Source organism: Phoca vitulina, unplaced genomic scaffold (genome assembly GCF_004348235.1).
Source record: "Phoca vitulina isolate PV1807 unplaced genomic scaffold, GSC_HSeal_1.0 scaffold13, whole genome shotgun sequence".
Classification (NCBI taxonomy): Eukaryota; Metazoa; Chordata; class Mammalia; order Carnivora; family Phocidae; genus Phoca; species Phoca vitulina.
Window position 1 is genome coordinate 17,291,381 of NW_022589716.1, and position 19,382 is coordinate 17,310,762.

At 39.0% G+C, this 19,382-nt stretch overlaps 1 protein-coding gene and 1 pseudogene across 1 annotated transcript in view; both read right to left on the minus strand.

Moving 5' to 3' along the window:
* The window catches only part of FHIT (fragile histidine triad diadenosine triphosphatase), a 1,435,811-nt gene that overhangs the window by 701,435 nt on the left and 714,994 nt on the right, over window positions 1-19,382 (minus strand). The window lies entirely within an intron of this gene.
* On the minus strand, window positions 16,592-17,849 carry LOC116636686 (annotated as a pseudogene).

Below are 19,382 nucleotides of genomic sequence, written 5' to 3' on the forward strand. Positions count from 1 at the left end.
AACCTTAAGCAATACTTAGCAGAGAACCCAGGTAATATATGCCAGGTTCCAGCCCAAGGAAATGGAAGATAGCAAATTTGATTTTTTTTTTTTAAGCTACAATAGTCTCCCCTTACCCGTGGGTGATATATTCCAAGACCCTCAGTGGATGCTTGAAACTGCACATAGCACTCTACCCTATACACACTATTTTTCCTATACATACCTATAATAAAGTCTAACTTATAAATTAAACATATTAATAAAATTATTATAATATATTGTAATAAAAGTTATGTGAATGTCATCTCTCAAATTACACTGTAATGTGCTCACCCTTCTTCTTGGGATGGTGTGAGATGATAAAATGCCTGTGTGTTGAGATGAAGTGAGGGGACTATCATAGGCATTGGAACATGGTGTTAGGCCACTAGTAACCTTCAGCTAATATGACATGAGGAGGATAATCTGCTTCCGGACCACCATTGACTATGAGAACTAAAACCATGTGAAGTAAAACTGTGGATAAGGGAACTACCTTATTAGGTTTGTGGTCATTTGTTACCTGGCAACAGAAATGTAATATACCACTTCCCCTATGTCCCACTGCCTTCCACAACCTTCTCTGGCTCTGTTGTCCTCACCTTACACTACAATGTATGTTGTTTGCCTTTTGTCTCAGCCCTCTCCAAAGTGATTATGTCTATTTGAGTCACTTTAATAAGCATCTGTAGTGGTTCTCTCTAGATCTCTCCACTCCTCTTCCCACTTAAATCCATGTCCTATTTTTCCTATTGCTTTCTTATTGGTACTCTGTGTGAGTACCAAACTCCTCATTGGATAGGCCCAAAATCTACCTTGTTTTTGCCCCCTCTACCTTACGCTCAAAGTACCTCCTCCTTCTAACTGGGACAGTCCTATTCATGGCATTTCTATTTTCTCAGCATTTAATCTGTAGGCATCACTAGGAAACTCACCCTCTTCCCTTTCTATGATTAGAACCAACAATTGGCCAAATCCTGATGGCTTTTAACAGTATAATTCACATTCAGCCCTCTTTTCTATTGCCAATGCAATTTAGACCCTTATTACTACTGCTCTGGGTTTTTTTCCCTAATTTATCAAAAACCTATTTCAAAATCTACATATTTATAAAATCTATGTATTTGTAGGTCTTACAAAAGGCAATAAAATTAATATCCCCTCAAATATGCCCTCAAAGTCTAACATACGTAATTTCAATTCTTAGCTGTTGTCACTTAATTGCAATGCCCTCTTAATATTTTTTTTAACGTCTCTGGGCCTCACTTTCCTATCTGATTACTGGGGAAAGTGACATTTACCTCACAGTGTTAACAAGAGGATTCCATGAAAAGGAATCCAATAAATGGTGACTGTCGTCATCATTCCCTGGGACACCAGCAACAGAACCAATTTCCTTACTAATCAGGCTGGAAAGCTTACCAAGGCCTCCTATTCTTCTTTCTCTATCCAATTACTGAACCTGCAGGGTGACCATGACCAACGGCTTGTGTGGTAAGTTCATCAAAGCATTAGGAGTCTCCATTCAGCTTGTAAACTCTTGGAGAACGTCAACAACATTGCTTGCTTATCCTTGTCGCCCTGAATGCTGGCTACCAAATCCATGATGACAAAGAACAAGAAATTGAGAAGCGGTTCAATGGGCACTTGGTAGGAGGAGGAGGAGGAGGACAGAGAAGAAAGTGGAAGTGGTAAATGTAACAGGGAAGCTTCACCTCACCTAAAAAATCAAATGAAGCAAAGATGCCCCTGTGCGCTGAGGTTATTCTTAATGAGCAGTCCTCCTTGGGACACATGGACCGCTACTGAAATCAGATCTTCTTCAGGATCGTTACAATTATCCCATGGGAGGAGGGAGGCAGACTCAACTCCTCATCACATGCAATCCAGAGAGAGTACAATATCAACAGAATACTTTCATAATTCAGTAATTGGATATGCTTGACAATTTTCAGTTAGTTCATTTGCCCCAAAGGTGTAAAGGGTTGAAAATCTTTTTTCCTTCTGCAGCTGAAAATCTCTCTATAAAATGGGGAAATTCAAACCATGTTGCCAAAGAGATGACAGCCCTGAGGTCTAGACATGGCATCTCTCGTAAACCCAGCGGGCTCTTACTCTGAGTACCCAAGAGTGACACAACTTTATTTTCTGCCAAACATCGGGGACACAACATTTATAAATATTCTGGTTCTAATTTATGACAAACCAGAAGGCATCAGTTAAAAATTTTATAAACACCTTCTTTTAAGAGGCTTAAAAAGCTTTCACTGATTTCTTCCAACCATCATTGTCAGAGAATCAGAAAAAGGAGAAAAAAAAAAGCTCGTAAGTAGATACGTTCTAGTCAACATGTGAGGAGGAAGGAAGTCTCAGAGGGCAGGAGGAACTGAATATGCAGACAGAATTAAAAGAAACACAAACAGGAAGGAGGTAGGAAGTCAGGAGAACTTTCACAAACAGGTGTAACAACTTCAGGTCTTACAGGGAATGCAGAAATAAGAGAAGTGAAGCTTCTAGGGAGCTTTGCCAGATACACCTAGCAGAGAGAACAAGCAAGGACTGACAAGAGCATCTCCAGTGGGTGGTTCTGTTGATGTGATGGATAATGCTGTGGTAATGCTCCCAGGGTAGTGGGGAGGGCAGGAGAGAACCCACAGACAGATGTGCTGGGTATGAGCGTGAGATGGTCAAGGAGAGGATAAAAATGTTACTGTTTGTTGAGAACACTTATGTATGATTTTATACACAAGATCCCCACAACTAAGGTTACTATCATTATACCCATTGTACAGGTATGGAAATAGAGGCACCAAGAGGCTAAGGGAGAAAGTAGGTTACTATTGAGCAAACATTCCCTTCCTTTCCCCAACATTCACAGGAGAAGAATCCCACCCTTCGCCTTTGATGTTAGACTTGGTCATGTGACTGGCACGAAATGTGAATGGAAGGTAGTGTAGCTTTCTAAGCCTATGCCTGAAGAGGTTTGTACTTTGTCTGCCTCGGAGCTTCTGACGACCCTGAGAAGAACATGCTCCAGGTAACCACGAAGCCTCCACCCTGGGCACCGACGTGAGACAAGTAGGGCAGAGCCCCCTGCCCCCCACCGGCAGGCTTGCAGTATAAACCAGCAGAGTTGTGAGAACACAACACTAGTGTTGCATCCCACTGATACTGTAAGTCACCAGTTTACTGAGGTGTCTAAAAACGATTTTTTGCCGCTTATTAGCCCTTGGTCCCCTGGCTGAAACACAGAAGCCATTTTCTAAACAAATGTTAGTTCTCCTGCTCAGAAAGGAGGGGTGGGTGGAGTTTAATATAGAAACGTATTTTCTGATTTCCATCTCACAAATTCTAAATATAGCACACTTACTTCGTAAGTCTTGCTTCTGAGTAAACTGGATTCTTACAAAAAGTGTACCCCATTTTGCTCTGCTTTCTCGTGGCGGTCTTACAGGCTGTTTTTGTTTTTCTCCCTCCCTTAAGCTGCCTTCCTGCACTGTTATTTTTACAAACCACATTAACTGAAAAAGATTGCATTTTATTCCTTTACATCATTATCTCCCCAAACAGAGCACTTTACTCTTCACTGTATTTTTGTATATCTCATCTGGTATTTTTTATGTTTCTGTTTCCTGCACTTATCTCCATCAAGTTTAGATAATAGTCACAGGCTCTTTGAGGACTCAAAGCTTTTACTGAACATTGTGGGGATTACATCCATAAAAGGCTTGATGTACTCTGCTGATCAAAGATCTCTTTCTACCACTTGCAGAAGTTTTCATCCTTTGAGATTAAGCCAATAGTTTCAAGGGCAGTGAGTTTTGGGCAGCAATAATCCTTGACTACTCTAAAGTAAGATTGCACCTTTGTCTCAGCCTTGGTTTTCCTGAATATATTTACCAAAAAAAAAAAAAAAAATACCAGAAATATTACCATTCACTTCTTTCTGCTCCTGCATCCAACATTCTTGGCTTCATAATTTCCTTTTATTATATAGGCCTGATAATTTAGTATTTTAACTTTTCCTGACAAAGTGATTAACAACACCTTATAGGAGGGTAGAAGCTCTCTCAACTTGCAAATCTCCGCAGGCTCACCCTTAACCATCGAGTTGGTTCAGAACACCCTAGCATAGCACACTGGTGCTCCCTGGCTGCCGGACTGGCCCCGTCTTTTGCCACAGGCTCTCTCCCCTCATGCCCCTTCTTAAAAATGAGCTAACACCTATGCTTACAGTATATACTTTAATCATTTTAAATGATTTATTATTTTGCTAGTGAAGGAAGAAGCCTCAACAAAGCAAAATATCCTGTTGGTGGCCACACACCTATCCAGGAGCAGAGCTGTTATACCAAAGTCACCAGTCTCTGTCTCCTAAGCACTTCATTCCCACCAAGTGCCTTTGCTGACATCGTTCCCTCCGCCCAAAACACCTTGCAAACTCACCCTTGCAGTGAGCACTGAGTCTCTAATGCCAACTCAGCTTTCTCTTGCTACCTTTTCGTGACCAGCCTGAAATAAAATTAACTGTTGCTCCATTTGTATAACCCTCGTCCCTTGCCTCATTTTATTAGGGAAGAAATAAAACACTGTATTTACACCTCCGTTTGCCCCACTGTCCAAAGCTCCCTGAAGGCAGGGGCCTCATTTTTAATCCTCAGAGCTGAACTGAGCTTCTGGTACATTGCAGTACCCAATAACTGAGTGTTGAACCTAATCTAGATAACAGAGGAAAATCAGGATAGTTATAATAATTACTCGAGAAAAGGAAAGAGTGGGTGAAAATGTGTGTGAACAATGTATCCATGTCGGCGTATAATATACATGGGCTATCCATAATAATGTAGGTTAATAGGGTACTGTATAGATAACCCATATGGATTATTTGCAATATGCTGATGGGATAATGATAAAAACTGAGTACAAAGGAATATAGTGGCTAAATATCTATGGAATTTTTGATAAGGCTTTGAGGATAGCTTATCAAATACTTGATAAGCAGGAGACAAGCAGAGTACAGGTCACTTGTCAAAGGAAGGTAACTTCTAATTTTCAGAGCAAAGCAATTGAGAAGGGTCATGGGATCCTTAAGAAATGTCTTTGGAAGAACAAGGGCTCCCCGTACATAAAACTCTCACAGTTCTACTAGGAGTGGAACTTACAAGAACAACAGAGTTAATGTGTTAACACAAGACAATGCGCCTTCTGGGATTTTGCCACCTACCAACATCCCCTTATATATCATTTACATTTGATGATTAAAAAAAAAAAGTTTCACCTTTGTTTTTTACTTATAAGGTCAAGAGAGATCAACACACTTGCTGGAAGAACTTCCATCCTTGACAGTTGCTAGTTATTGTCCACCTCATCCATATCCACTATTTCTCTCAATGTTGGCTCTTCCCTTGGGGAATCTTTTAAAGTTGCATCCCTCTGTCCAGCCCTCAGCATTTGGATATTTATTCTTCCAGATCTCTACTGATAGCCAAGTCTCCAAGAGAATCTCTATGCTATAGACACTTTGACAGAATGCGCGAATTAAATACTCAGCAAGAACCAAAGGTCCCCATGATGATGTCTTTACCTTTCAGATATACTTTCTTCCCTTCCTCCTCCTCCATCCTGGGGGGTGAGGGCTAGGGGTGGTGCGAAGGGGATAATTCTAGGTGTGTATCAATCTGACCCACCATGGTGAAAATAATCATGCCGTCCTGGTCTCCCACAAGGACCTCTGGAGTAATACCGTTGCATTTCTCTGCCACTGAAAATGCTGCCTGATGTACATTACCTTGTCTCTGTTACAGGTTTTAATAATAAATTCAAACTGTCTTTTCAAGCCATTTTCTTTAAAGCCTTGACAGACTTGTACTAGCACTACTCTAGATAAATGCTTGCTTCATCCCAAAGATATCAGAAAGAGTAATTTCTCTTCAATTTACTCCTGTATTTTGCCTGTTAATTATTTTGAAACATTTTTGCAGTAGATTGCTCCATCCCATTAAAATAAAAAAATCTCTCCTAAATTTCTGAACCACTCCCACCCACCCCCCAATCATAGTTTTTACACTCTGCGGTTGTCAGTTTTGAAGCAACATTTTACTAACTACAACATTCATAGTTAAACCAAAGCAAAGAGGTATCATTTGTTATAATGTTTTTCTCATCTGTAACACAGATCGGGGGTTTCTTTTCCCTTTATTTTACATTGCCTCCAAGCAAATACATCTGGGGTAAAAAATAGTATCCCTTGCAATGAAAAGGGTAACATACACAGTGCGTGACTGAACTGTACTGGCCAGACAGGATCAATGGCACAGAAGGAAAGCAGTGATGCATCATAGGACCACCCATGATCCATCAGTCGGCGGCAAGGATGATGGTGTGCACCGGCGGCAAGCCATCAGCATGCACGTTTTCCTCTGTGACTGGTGCTGAAACATTGGCGGTCCAGCGCCTACCGGTCTTTAGCCAAAGCCCGGTGGGGAGTAACTGCAAGCCATAAACTCACAGTCCTTTAAAAACATTCTTCATGGATAAAGTATGCAAATACAGCCACTAACACTTCCAAAGACTCTAACTTATAAATGATGGAGCGTTATTGGAGTTGATTTTTAAATGAAAAATTCAGATGGGATGGGAAGGCAATTTTTCACAGTCCCCCATGTGATCCGGGAGTTGATACAGTATTGAGGAATTATATACTTCATGATGTAATAAAAAAAAAAAAAAAACCAAACATGAATTTTTTACCACCAACTAGGTTTATGAAGAATGGTGCACACTCCTGCTAAAATATCAAAGTAAATATTTTATTTCCATAGGTGAGGTAGCAAGGCGAATGCTTCATGGGCAGGCACATGAAAGCCTTGACCTTCTTTTGGTTCCTTTACACAAACGCCAGAATAAGTTACTTCTGTTCAAAAATCTAATCAGCACGGCTATGTTGTAGATCTACTCTGTGCCAGGCACTGTCCAAGGTTCTGGGAACCCAAAAGTCAACAAAAAAGACCAAATAACTCTGCCCTCATGGAGTCCATTCTAATCCATGCATTTTTCTCATCTTTCTAGATCTGAGCCAAAAGATGTATATTTTCATTTCCAAAGTATTTTATGTTAAAATTAACACAGTTCAAATTTTATTCATTTTCCTAGAGGGTATGGATTTTAAAAAGTCAATCGTCTTCAGAAGATACTACCCTGTTATCTAGGAAAAGGATATTTAATCTGAGATTCTTTCAACTCCTCATCTGTTTCACAGAATGCAAGGCTGTGAATGAAACCACACAGACTACAGGAAAAGTAAAAACTGTTTTCTGAGTAGAAATAAAGTAGAACATCTAATGTATACCTCTTATTTTGTACTTTCCTACTTGATATATATATATTTTTTATGACATCCATCTCTGGCTCAAATTCACAGATGAGATCCATTAAAACCCCAAGTTCAGTAGAGCTTTCTTGAAAATTTTCAAAGTGGCACACAAATTGAGGAGAACTTCTACCTTAAAAACCCATCACCGATGCTCTCGATCAATAGCTGGCATCAATAAATCTTAGATAGACATGTGGGCAAGACTGTTGGAGCCAGGCAAGGATTTTTCTTAATATGGATACTGATGTCACTTAGGCAGAGAGAAGCCAAGCAGATTTGCAATAAGAGGGAAGTGATTATATGATACATCCAAACCATAAATAAACACTCCATTAAGTTATACAATTCTGTATATCCTTAGGAGGGCTTCCTATGAGTCACTTAACTTAGAAAAAATAAAAGGAAAGCTCTATTAATCATTCATTTGGCCAAAACCTACTGAATCCTTGCTCTATACCCAGCACAACACATCATCATCATCATCATCATCATCATCATCCCTGTGTTGAATTTACTGTGTACCAAATGCTGAGCTGGTTGATGGCATGTCTCATCTCATTTAATCAGTGAGCAACCCTTTAGAAGTTGGGTATAATTGTTACCCTCATTTTAGATGAGCAGATGAAGTAAATGATATCAAAGAGGTTATGTTACCTGCTTGTGGTCCCACAGCAAATTAAATAATCAGGCACCAAATAAGTATCTATCAGTCTCCTAAGACCATGGTCTTTTGCCACCCCTTGCTCCAGCTTTGAGATATAACTGACATATAACACTGCATGAGTTTAATGTATAAAATGTGTTAATTTGATACACATACATACTGCAAAACTATTACCACCATAGCTTTAACTAACACCTTTATCACTTCATATAATAAATAACCATTTCTTTTTTGTGATGAGAACATTTAAGATTTACTCTTAGCAACTTTCAAATATATAATGAAGTATTATTAACTATAAGCACCACAATGTACATTAGATTCCAACTTACTCATCTTGTTAACTGGAAGTGTGAACTCTTGGACCAACATCTCCCATTTCCCCCACCCCAGGCCCTGGTAATCAGCATTCTCATCTCAGTTTCTAAAAGTTTAGCTGTTAGATTCCAAATATAACTAATACACGGTGTTTGTTTTTCTCTGAGTTAATTTCACTTAGCATAATGCCCTCAAGGTCCATCCATGTTGTCTCAAATAATAAGATTTCCTTCTTTCTCATGGTTGAATAATATTTCACTGTGTATATATACATATATACACCCCACATCTTCTTTATTCACTCATCTAATGACTAATACTTAACTTGGTTACTGTGAATAATGTTGTAATGAACATGGGTGTATAGATATTTGAGATCCTATTTTCAATTCCTTTGGATAGATTTCCAAAAGTGGGATTCTACGGCTCTTTTTAATTTTTTGAGGAATTTTCATGGTCTTTTCCAGAGTGGCTAACCAATTTACATTCCCACTGATAGGTGCACAAGGGTTCCTTTTCTTTACAGCCTCACCAACACTTGTTGTCTCTTTTTGATTTTAGCCATTCTGACAGGTGTAAAGTGATAGCTCATTGCAGTTTTGATTTGCATTTCCCTAATTAGTGATGTCGAGCACCTTTTCATGTATCTATTGACCATGTGTATGTCTTCTTCAGAAAAATGTCTATTCAGTTCCTTTGCTCATTTTTAATCAGATTTTTTTTTCTATTTAGTTGTAGGAGTTTATATATTTTCAATGTTAACCTCTTATCAGATATATAATTGCAAATATTTTCTCTCATTCTGTAGGTTGCCTTTTTATTTTGTTGATGATTTCCTTTGCTGTACAAAAATGCTTTTTAGTCTGATGTAGTCCCACTTCTTGATTTTTTTGTTGCTGTTGTTTGTATTTTTGGTGTCAAATCCAAAATCACATTGCCAAGACCAATGTCAAAGGGCTTATCCCCTCTGTTTTCTTCTAAGAGTATTATGGTTTCAGATCTTATGTTCAAGTCTTTGATCCATTTTGAGTTGATTTTTATGTAGGGTATAAGATGGGAGTAAGCCCATGGTCTTTACTACTCCATTTTATTATTCCCAAATCAGTTGCTGAATTGTGGATTCATTTGCATCATCAGCTTTGTATCAGAGTTGAAAAGGATTTTAAACATTACCTAATAAATGATAAACTTCAGAAGTTAGCCCATTTCCCGTGATCAGGTAACCTGTTAGAGGCAGAGATGAAACTAGAATTTAGGTTCTAATACAAGCTTGAGTCTACTCTTCCATATGTAACTGTGACTAAACCATAATAATAAGGATAATAGCAGCTGACACTTGTGGAATCTATTATCTTTCAAAACTTTAAGCACTATATATGTGAAAATTCATTTAATCTTCACAACATAGGAAATGGATCCCACCATCCCCATATAACAGGTGAACAATTGTGACACAGACAGGTACATAAGTGCTAAGTGGTGGAGCCAAGATCTGAATCCTTATCCGCACAGTTCTCAAGCCCAGGTTTAACTACTATACTATTCTGCTCTTGATAGCAAAAATAAAATTTTCTCAATGTATCAAACTTTAAAAAGAAAAAACCCCTCAGTTTCTCTGTGATGCTTCTCTGACCACCCCAATCCAAATGTATATCCTTTTCTCAACCATGCTTTGAGATTTTGACTCCTCTTAGCCTGATTCTGTTAACACACACACCATCTCCCAACATATCATTGCTTCTGAGATCAGAGATTACGTCTTTAATTCTATCTGCTCTTCCCCCAGTACCTCATTCTCATAGTGCACTGACGGTAGTACAGTCAGCAAAAACTTTCAGAAATTGACATTTAAAAAAAAAAAACAACATAGCAGGGAGCTGACTAAGATAGTTTAAATTCACGTTACTAAATTTGACAGAGGGTTGCTCATGCAAAACAATCTATATCCAAAGTCAGGGAAAATCCACATCTAAATATATTTTACAAATAAGTATTTAACTAATAGGTGTTTGCCTGATTTAATTTAAGGTATTTCCTACCCTATGCACCAAAATCACAACTAGTCACTTGAATTAATAAATATCCACATACTTCAACAATAGCTGGCTGGAATAATGTGTCACGGTATTACAGAAATTTAAAAAAAAAAATTAAGACAGACCCAACATACTTACATAGGCTAACTATATGTTAACTTATGAAACTCTACAATTCAAATTTAAAAGAAATTGTGTTTGATCATCAACTCCCTTTTACCAAGACAGTAGGAAAATCGAAACATTCTTGCTGATAACCAACTAATCACACAGCTGGGTTAACCCAAGCTCTCCATTTCCTTTTCGCTTGTAATGAGTGATGTCCTTGGTGCCCAGAACCCTGGTTGCCTAAGCTCCTTCCCACCACACTATACAATCTATTGCCATCAGCTCAGTTGTATGTTTAACCAGGAATCTATATACACATTCTCAAGGCTACATACTCGTGGTTGTATTCACATGATGTAAGCATAACATAAATTGATGAAATATGAGTGCAAAAAAGAGATCTGTTGCTTCCACTGCTTCTTTGGAAAGATAAGTCCAACTCATGAGAATAAGTGGCTTTATATTAGATAAAGGAAACTTTACAAGGTGGGGGAAAAAAAACATGGTAAAATTCCAAAGAGCCATGCCTTAAATTGTTTTACAAGTGTCCATGGTTTTGTTGTACTTTGAAGAAACTGTAAGCAGTGCATTAGGACTATCATTTACACAGAAAAGTAGAGGTGAAACTCCAAATAGTCAATTCATATTTAAATAGGGTCTAGATTCAACAAAGTATTGGCCAACAGATGCACATTTCAATGTCTTAGTTAAAATAAGAATTTTATGTAGCATTTTAGTTTTTTTTTCTATTTTCTAAAATTTCTTTTCTGTTTTTAAAGCAACTTTTTGTTGCTTCAACCAAATGTTTCAATTGACCAAATAGAAGTCATAATTGATCTGAGTAAAAGGGCTTCTATAGTACTATATGCAAGCCATGGGTGGCTAGAGGGAAGATGGGCTCTGGTCCTGCACTTGGCTTCCAGAATTGGCCTCATTCTGTACATTCTTAGCCTATTTTCACCTGTGCTAGATCTGAGAGCCTCATGGCACCTCCTCATGTCCTCTGTTCTAGTCTCTTATGCACAAGTTTTTCCTCCCTCAAATTCTTCCTATAAGGCCCCCAAGCACTGTGAATGTCCGTTCCTTCCTGCCCATACACTTGCTATTCTTCCTACACTTCACTCCACCTCTTCCGCACCTGGTTACGGGCATCATCTCCTCCTCTATTCCTGATTCTTTAGTTTTATTCGCATCACCTCCTCTGTTGCCCCTATCATACCAAATACACGCTGGCCCCATTTTATGTTTAACCTGGCTGTGTTCATCCTTGGCTATAAGCACAAGGATCAAGATCCACGTTGTTTTCATTTAACTATAGGATCCCTAGCATCCAGCATTTTGCCTGGCAGAAAATAAGTACTCAAATACTTAATCAATTTATGGATACACTCATTAACAAACTAATTTAGGTAACTGTTCCTCCAAAATTCCCAAAAGACAGGAATTCTATCTTTTCTCACTTGTGCTTTCTATATGGCACCCTGCATGAAGCCACACTGGGCTGTTTCCCTGTCCTGAAAGATTTGAAGTAGGACCTTTTACATCCATTTCTGAACTCAGCTCTTTATGTTTTGGATACGGGGCTGTAAGGACCAATGTCAGGTGACAGGTGCTCAGAGGGATGCCACCCTGAGTCACACGGTCTGAGTGATTTCCCTGGGTGCATCTTCTGTTATTCCTAACCACCGGAACCAACCCCGAGCAGCCTAGTAAGATGCCAAATGGCATTCTCTTCTTTCCAGACATCATGTGTCTCTTGACCTGTGCATGTCAAGAACCTCTTCTTTAAAATTCTTAGACTCCTGGAAGGGTTGAAGGGCGTATATTGTCTTTTAGAATGGAAAGAGTGTGACAGTATCGCTGAAAAAACTGGCTATTCCAGAGACAACAGGGTTTGTTCAAAACTACTCCTCTTCTCCCATTGCTTTGTGAGCAAGAGAGTCACATGCTGGTCTTAATGCACTGAAGCCAGGTTCATATCCACGCTGCCTGCCATCACATTTTAGATCCTTTATTCTTCCCTATCACTCGCTAAGATACTCTCACTCCTGCTTTACACCTGCAGCCCCACTACTGTTCACACTCGGTCACATTTCTGAAAGTTCCAACTTGACCTTGCCCCTTGAGTCTCATTTTATAGAAGCAACAGAGTTAAGAGCATTATCCACTAACCAGTCAAAAATTTTTTAAATAACCAAATGGTTCCTAAGCTTCTCTGAGAGGTCCAGGAACAACTAACTCACTGTCCTGGGTCTGCTTCTCCTCCCCATTTAAATTCCAGACTAGCAATTGATATCTTCCCAGCCACAAGCTCCCAAGACTGTATTTTCTACCAATCGGGGAAATTGGACTTGCTTCACCTCTATTTTTTTTAAAGATTTTTTTTGAGATTTTATTTATTTGACAGACAGAGAGAGAAAGCACAAGCAGGGGTATCAGCAGGCAGAGGAAGAAGCAGGCTCCCCGCAGAGCTAGGAGCCTGATGCAGGACGTGATCCCAGGGCCCTGGGATCAGGACCTGAGCTGAAGGCAGATGCTTAACTGACTGAGCCACCCAGGCGTCCCATGGGTTTCATTCATTTCTGTCACTTCATTCCAAATGGCCTGCTGCCTCTCTACTTGGGAGAGGACATATAAATGCCACCTTTTATACAAGTACCATTCTAATTTTTACAAGAAATTTTAGATATATCAAATTCAGCATATACCAAATAATACAATATCTTAAATAATAAGAGACCATATATTGAGTATTTACTGTGTACCAAGTCCTGTATCCAGAACTTTACCTGCATTATCATTTTATTCTCTCAGCAGTCCTATAACAAATGTGCTATTGCTATCCCATCACAAGAAAGCTAGGTATAAAAAACTTGCCCATAGTCATAAGGAATGTAAATCCATTTATGTCAAATTCCTAGTTCAAACTTTACATCTCAAAGGATCTCCAAATGCAACTGAACAAACAAAATTTATACAGATCTATAGTTCTTCTCTGGATGTTCTTTAAAAAACACACACACACACACACACAATATTCAATGAGGCAACAAATCTCTAGAATTTCCTATTTCAGAACATTTTCACTAAAGCTAAATCTCTCACACAAACTATCTGGCATCTCTTTCTATTTGGTCAACTTGGAACTGAGCTTAAGTATAAATAATCTAGGACAATACTATACATTATATTTAGCACTTAAGGTACTTGGTGTTTTCACTGGGATACTATTTTGTTACTTTAATAAATTGCAACCTAGCAAGAGCAACATTTCATGAACCTCTCAGACATAATACCCAATTCCAAGAAGTTATCCTTTCTTGGAAATGTGCAAGTTCATTTCTTCTGTTTCTATTGTTTTGTTCTCAAAATTATTTCAAAGTCCAATAAGGCAGAACCAGATGGAATCATTCTTTACATGATGGAGCAGGAAGAACAGGGGGAAAAAAGGCAATCTGACACATAAAGAACCTAACTGAATATTTCACTAATGTTTGATGAATCACTGATGAGCTTTAGCTTTTCCCGCTTTAGATTCCTTCTTGATTGTGCTACCAGTAAGTTTGCCCAAATCACTTGCCTGCTACTAAAGTGTCAACAGAGGATATGTATTCACGAAACCGTACATTACTAAAAATGACCAGCAATTCTTAAACAGTAGATATAGATACTCTTCTTGAAGGTATTTTCTTCGGAGCAAGAGGAGTCTCTCTCACTTCACCAAATCATTTAAAGAGTGGGCTGAAAAAAACAGTAAGATCTTTAAAACCATTTATCATCTCAAACTTCTCCTTGAACAACTATTTCATTTTTTTTTTTAACCTTACAGAATAGGCACAGGGGAAAAAAAAAATCACTTAACCTGTGGAGATCACAACACAGATGCATTTTTTAATATAGCCACACACTAACCAGTTAATATAAGCAAACCATTTTCTAGTGGATGCTGGAAGTCTTCAACCAAGAATTACTTTAGAGAGAGAAATATAGATCTATATGTAATAGTATTAAATTAAAAAGATAATTTTGTGATGCACACAGAGATGCCTTTAAAAGTTCAGCTTTCGGGCGCCTAGGTGGCTCAGTTGGTTAAGCGACTGCCTTCAGTCAGGTCATGATCCTGGAGTCCCGGGATCGAGTCCCACATCGGGCTCCCTGCTCAGCAGGGCGTCTGCTTCTCCCTCTGACCCTCCCCCCTCTCATGCTCTATCTCATTCTCTCTCTCAAATAAATAAAATCTTTAAAAATAAAAAAATAAAAAAATAAAAGTTCAGCTTTCTGCTCCATGTATCTTCTTTCTGAAAGTTGATTCTTTTTTCCAAGTACTATTATTCTGGTCTGTCATTTTAGGTTATTTTTCCTTCCAGTCACTCTTAAAGGGACATGATTTGCTCTTTTTTCAAAGAGAAGGGATTTCTTCTCAATGCCTGATTGCTTTATCATCCAGCTGAGGCTCTCAATTCATCTTCCAATTAACAGACCTTTTATACAGTATCAAGAGAACTTCTGGTGGTGAGAGGAGGAAAGGTCTATAGAAAAGGCAAGATCTTCCCAACTGTGTTAAAAAAAAAAAAAAAATTCCCTCTAACAGGCAAAGTAGATCATGATTTTTCTGGCCAAGGAAAGACCCTAACTACATTAGATTTGAAGATGGATAAGTGACCAGTGCAATGTTTTCTTGATGTGGCCCCAAGATCCTCACCACAGGCACAGCTTAAATAGCTTGGTACTGCCTGGTGACCCTATATGAATTACCATCCGTACACTAGAGCAGTGTACTACTCTATACTAATGGACTTAAGTATCACTTAGATAGCTTGTACTTAAGTATCACTTAGATAGCTTGTTAAAACAATTTCCTGAGCCCCACCTCCAGGGATTCTGATTCCCCGGGTCTGGGTGGGGCCCATGAATTTGCATTCCTAACAAGCTCACAGGTGATGCCAAATGCTGGTCTAAGGACCACACTTTGAATATCGCTCCAGAGCACTGTGATTCCAAAGCACTTGGGGTAAATTGTATCACTCACTCTGCATCTAAAATTCTGTTCTTGGATTATTTCAGTCTGCAGTCTTAAGAAGCATTTGGTCTTCAAAGAAAACATACTGCTGCAATGTGAGTCTGTCCTCTTTAGGATAGGCTAAGCTAGGCTAGGCTAGGCTAAGCGGGAAGGGAAGGAAGGGAGGGAGGGAGGGAGGAAGGGACAGAGGGAGGGAGGGAAGAAAGGAAGGAAGGAGAGAGAAAAAGAGAAAAAGAGAGAAAGAACGAGAAAGAAACTTAAAGTAATGGGTCTTCACTTGGAACAGAGAGCAAGCTGACTCTGGTTTACAAAGGCCTGTCTCACTCCTGATCCTTTGACATTTGGGAGAGATGTGAGCAAGCTATGTCAAAAATGCACACTGCACATTCCCAGGAAGCCACTCACAGGGCCAACTGTAATTTTATTTAAGCCTGCCTGAACTTGCTTTTCTTATTTTTCCCCTGTAGGCACTCATGAGGTTTTTTTTTTCTTTCTTTTGTAAGAAAGAACTCAAAGGCAAAGACACAGAGTTGACTTCACCAAAAACTAGCAAACTTTAAAGCAAAAAATAAAAATCAAGCATGTCTGTTTATATCAAGATTCACCCCACAACCCTTCTACTCATCCTCCTATACAAAGAGAAAACATAAGACCATAATAGCTACTCTTCAAAAATGACTAAATGAAAATAGTCCAAAAGTCAGATTACTGGAAATATGTCTAAGCCCTTTGTGTGCAAATCCATACGGTGGCAGTTGGAACACCAAACACCTAAGAAAGAAAACAGACACACGCCTTATATAAAGCAGGGTTGCAAATCCAAACGCCTACAGCGTAAGTAAGGTAATTTAATGGATGAAGTCGGGAGTAAGGGAAGAGAGAGCACCAGGGACAATGGAGAACTTGAGAGTCCTGGCCTTATGAGCTGCTCCTAATTAGCTGAAGTCCAATTCTGATAACATCAGAAATACATTTTCTGTTATTCCTTCCAGTCCTATTTCTTGGATTTTAAGTTGAGTTACAGATACTATGTTTGAAAAGTCACAGGAAAACTGGATGAAGGTTAACTTCCTCCAGAAAAGGTTCATCCTAGGCTGTGGTAGGCAGCCTGGGATGGGTCAGGTCACCTTCATCCAACTCAGGATTGAGTTGACTCAAAATTGGCTGATATTTGAAAGATTTGGTCTGCCTCTCTTGCTCACATCCTTGGATGTAGTTTGAAAGCCCATGGTGTTTACCAGTCTCCCTTGTCTTTCATGGATGTTGAACTCCAACAGTTTCACCCTTAGCAATGGGAGACTGTCACATTGAGCGCTTTGCCTTTTCAGTGATTTGCTTCTTAGCTTCCTAGCTCCACACCCTGCACAGCACAAAAATTAGGCAAATGCGTCCAGGGATGAGACTGCCCAAGATCAGGCTAATTATCCAGTACCTGCCTTTTTTTTGAGGTCTCATGCTCTCAACTCCCAGCTGCTTTAGCATCCCTAAACTTTGATGTTTGTCTCTTCTGCCTTATGAGATTGCCAAAAAATCTTCGGCCTTCTCTGCTCCCAGGCTACAATCTTTAGTCTGATTTCTCAGCTTTCATGCCAAACCAAAAATTGGAGAGATCCCTTGAGGGAAAAGCAGGTTACGGAATGCTGGCTCACCACTTTATAGTGCCCTATGCTGTAGGAGTCTTGGTTTTCTTGGCAACTCTTTAATGTCTTCAAATTAGGTGCATTTCAGACTTTGTTTAATTTAGCTTCTCTACTGTTTTTGAAGAAGTGTTGGTTTTTCATAGACCACCCCAATTTAGCCAGAGGCAAAAGTCCCCAGGTAGGTTGTTGATTGGTTGGTTGGTTGACTGACTGATTATTTTGGAGATTACAAGGTTAAAAGGAGTGGAGATCGGTCTTGTTCACACTGACTGCAGTGAGTTGTATTTGGGTTTTCTACGCCTGAGACTTCTCAACTGCTGCTGTTGCCATAGATTTGTTTTCTTTCAGGATCAAAGTGGGTACTTTCATATAAAATCTTATTTTTAATTCCTTCTCTGGCAATTCTTTCCTGGATTCTTAGCTTTGCCTAAGTATACCTACAATGGAACCAGCATTCTCGAGCCACTAAGATAAACCCTCCTACTCCAACATCGTATGAACTTCTCATTCTACTCGTTAACGAAAAATGTCCAAGGCCAACCACAATAGATCCTCATGAACCATACAACATCGAATCCTGTGCACAGGGAAGGTTTTTGACATCTAAAATTCCTAGGAGCTTCAAGAGCTTCCCCTTGGTGGAGTCACCAGGCTTTGGTGTGGCAGCCATGGGCTCCAGTCCCAGGTTAATTTAATACAGTAATGTAACTACTTCCCTTGGAAATAATGTGTTTATTCTGAAATTTAGGAATTAACTTCATATTTATTTTTTTAATTTTTTTTTATTATGTTATGTTAATCACCATACATTACATCATTAGTTTTTGATGTAGTGTTAACTTCATATTTAAACACTTAATCCACATGAGCTATGCAGCAATCATTTTGGTAAAAATTGACTACAAATGTTTATATATATTCAATTTCAAACAAGACATCAAACTAATACTTTTGGTTCAGTGATCTCTTTTAAGACAGATATGTCAAGCAATTTTTGTATTTTGTCAGCAGCCTTAAAAGAAATTTCAAATAACCACAAATCATTGTTACATTTTAGAGTACTTGAGACACTCCAGATAAACATTTGATGATAGATGGACAGTAGGTGGAGGAATGGTTTCATCTAATATGTAATAGAAGAAAGTGACAAGACACCCACCCTTATGCTTATCAGGGAACAAGATGAGAATGCTCTGGCAGAATATCACTCTTGTAGTTGCCAGTAATTGGCCCCACTTGAAGCAAAGAGGAGGGATTTAAATAGAGGCACTATCTGACTTAAGCCTTCCTGTATAATGCAGGGCCCTGAATACAGACAGACATAAGACACATGGTAAAACAGTCAAATTATTCCCATTACCATGTGCCATCTCCAAGTGTGGCTTCCTGGGAATTCATCTGCAGAAGTGCAACAACAAATTCTCTTTATCAAAAATGTTGAAAGCTCTTTGAGATTACTGCTCTGTTAGGACATCTAGCCTAACAGGCATGGAGCTCTTCACCATGTGGGTAGCTGGAGAATGTAGCAGCGGGCTCAGGATAGGACTGTCCACAGTGAATGCAGACTTCAGTTCCTCTAGGACCGTAACGGACCCCATGGCAGATCCCTGCTGACAGAGCACTTGTCTCTTCTGTAACACGCCTATATAAATAAGAGAAAATACCCAGGCATCCAAATGATGGGGATAATGAAAGACATCAGAACATAGCATGTGTCCTAAACTAACTCCTTAGTTTTCACAATTATCTAGTTTTTAAGACTGAGTGACAAATAGGTAAAAAAATAAATAAATAAAACCTTAGGCCTATAAAGCAAACAATAAGTAAATAAAAATGACTAACGTGGAGTACTGCATCAGAAGGTATCAAATGGCCAAAAAAAAAAAAAAAAAAAGCATTATCTGTATATGGCAGGCACTGTGCCAAGGATATTACTTGAAATCTGTTCATCTTCACGACAACTCTTCAAGGTAAATACTCTCATAATCCTCATTTTGATAGATGAGAAAAATGAAGCACAGAGCGGCTTAGTAATTTACTCCAAGTAGTAAGCGGTAGAGAGTCAACCTGAAACTAGGTCTCAGAATGCCATATCACAAACCCTTAACCACATCCCTTTACAGGCCTCCTGGACTGCATTCATCATCTTAATGTCTCGCTGCTTATTCCTTATACTTTAATAATGTGACTATGGATTATGGAC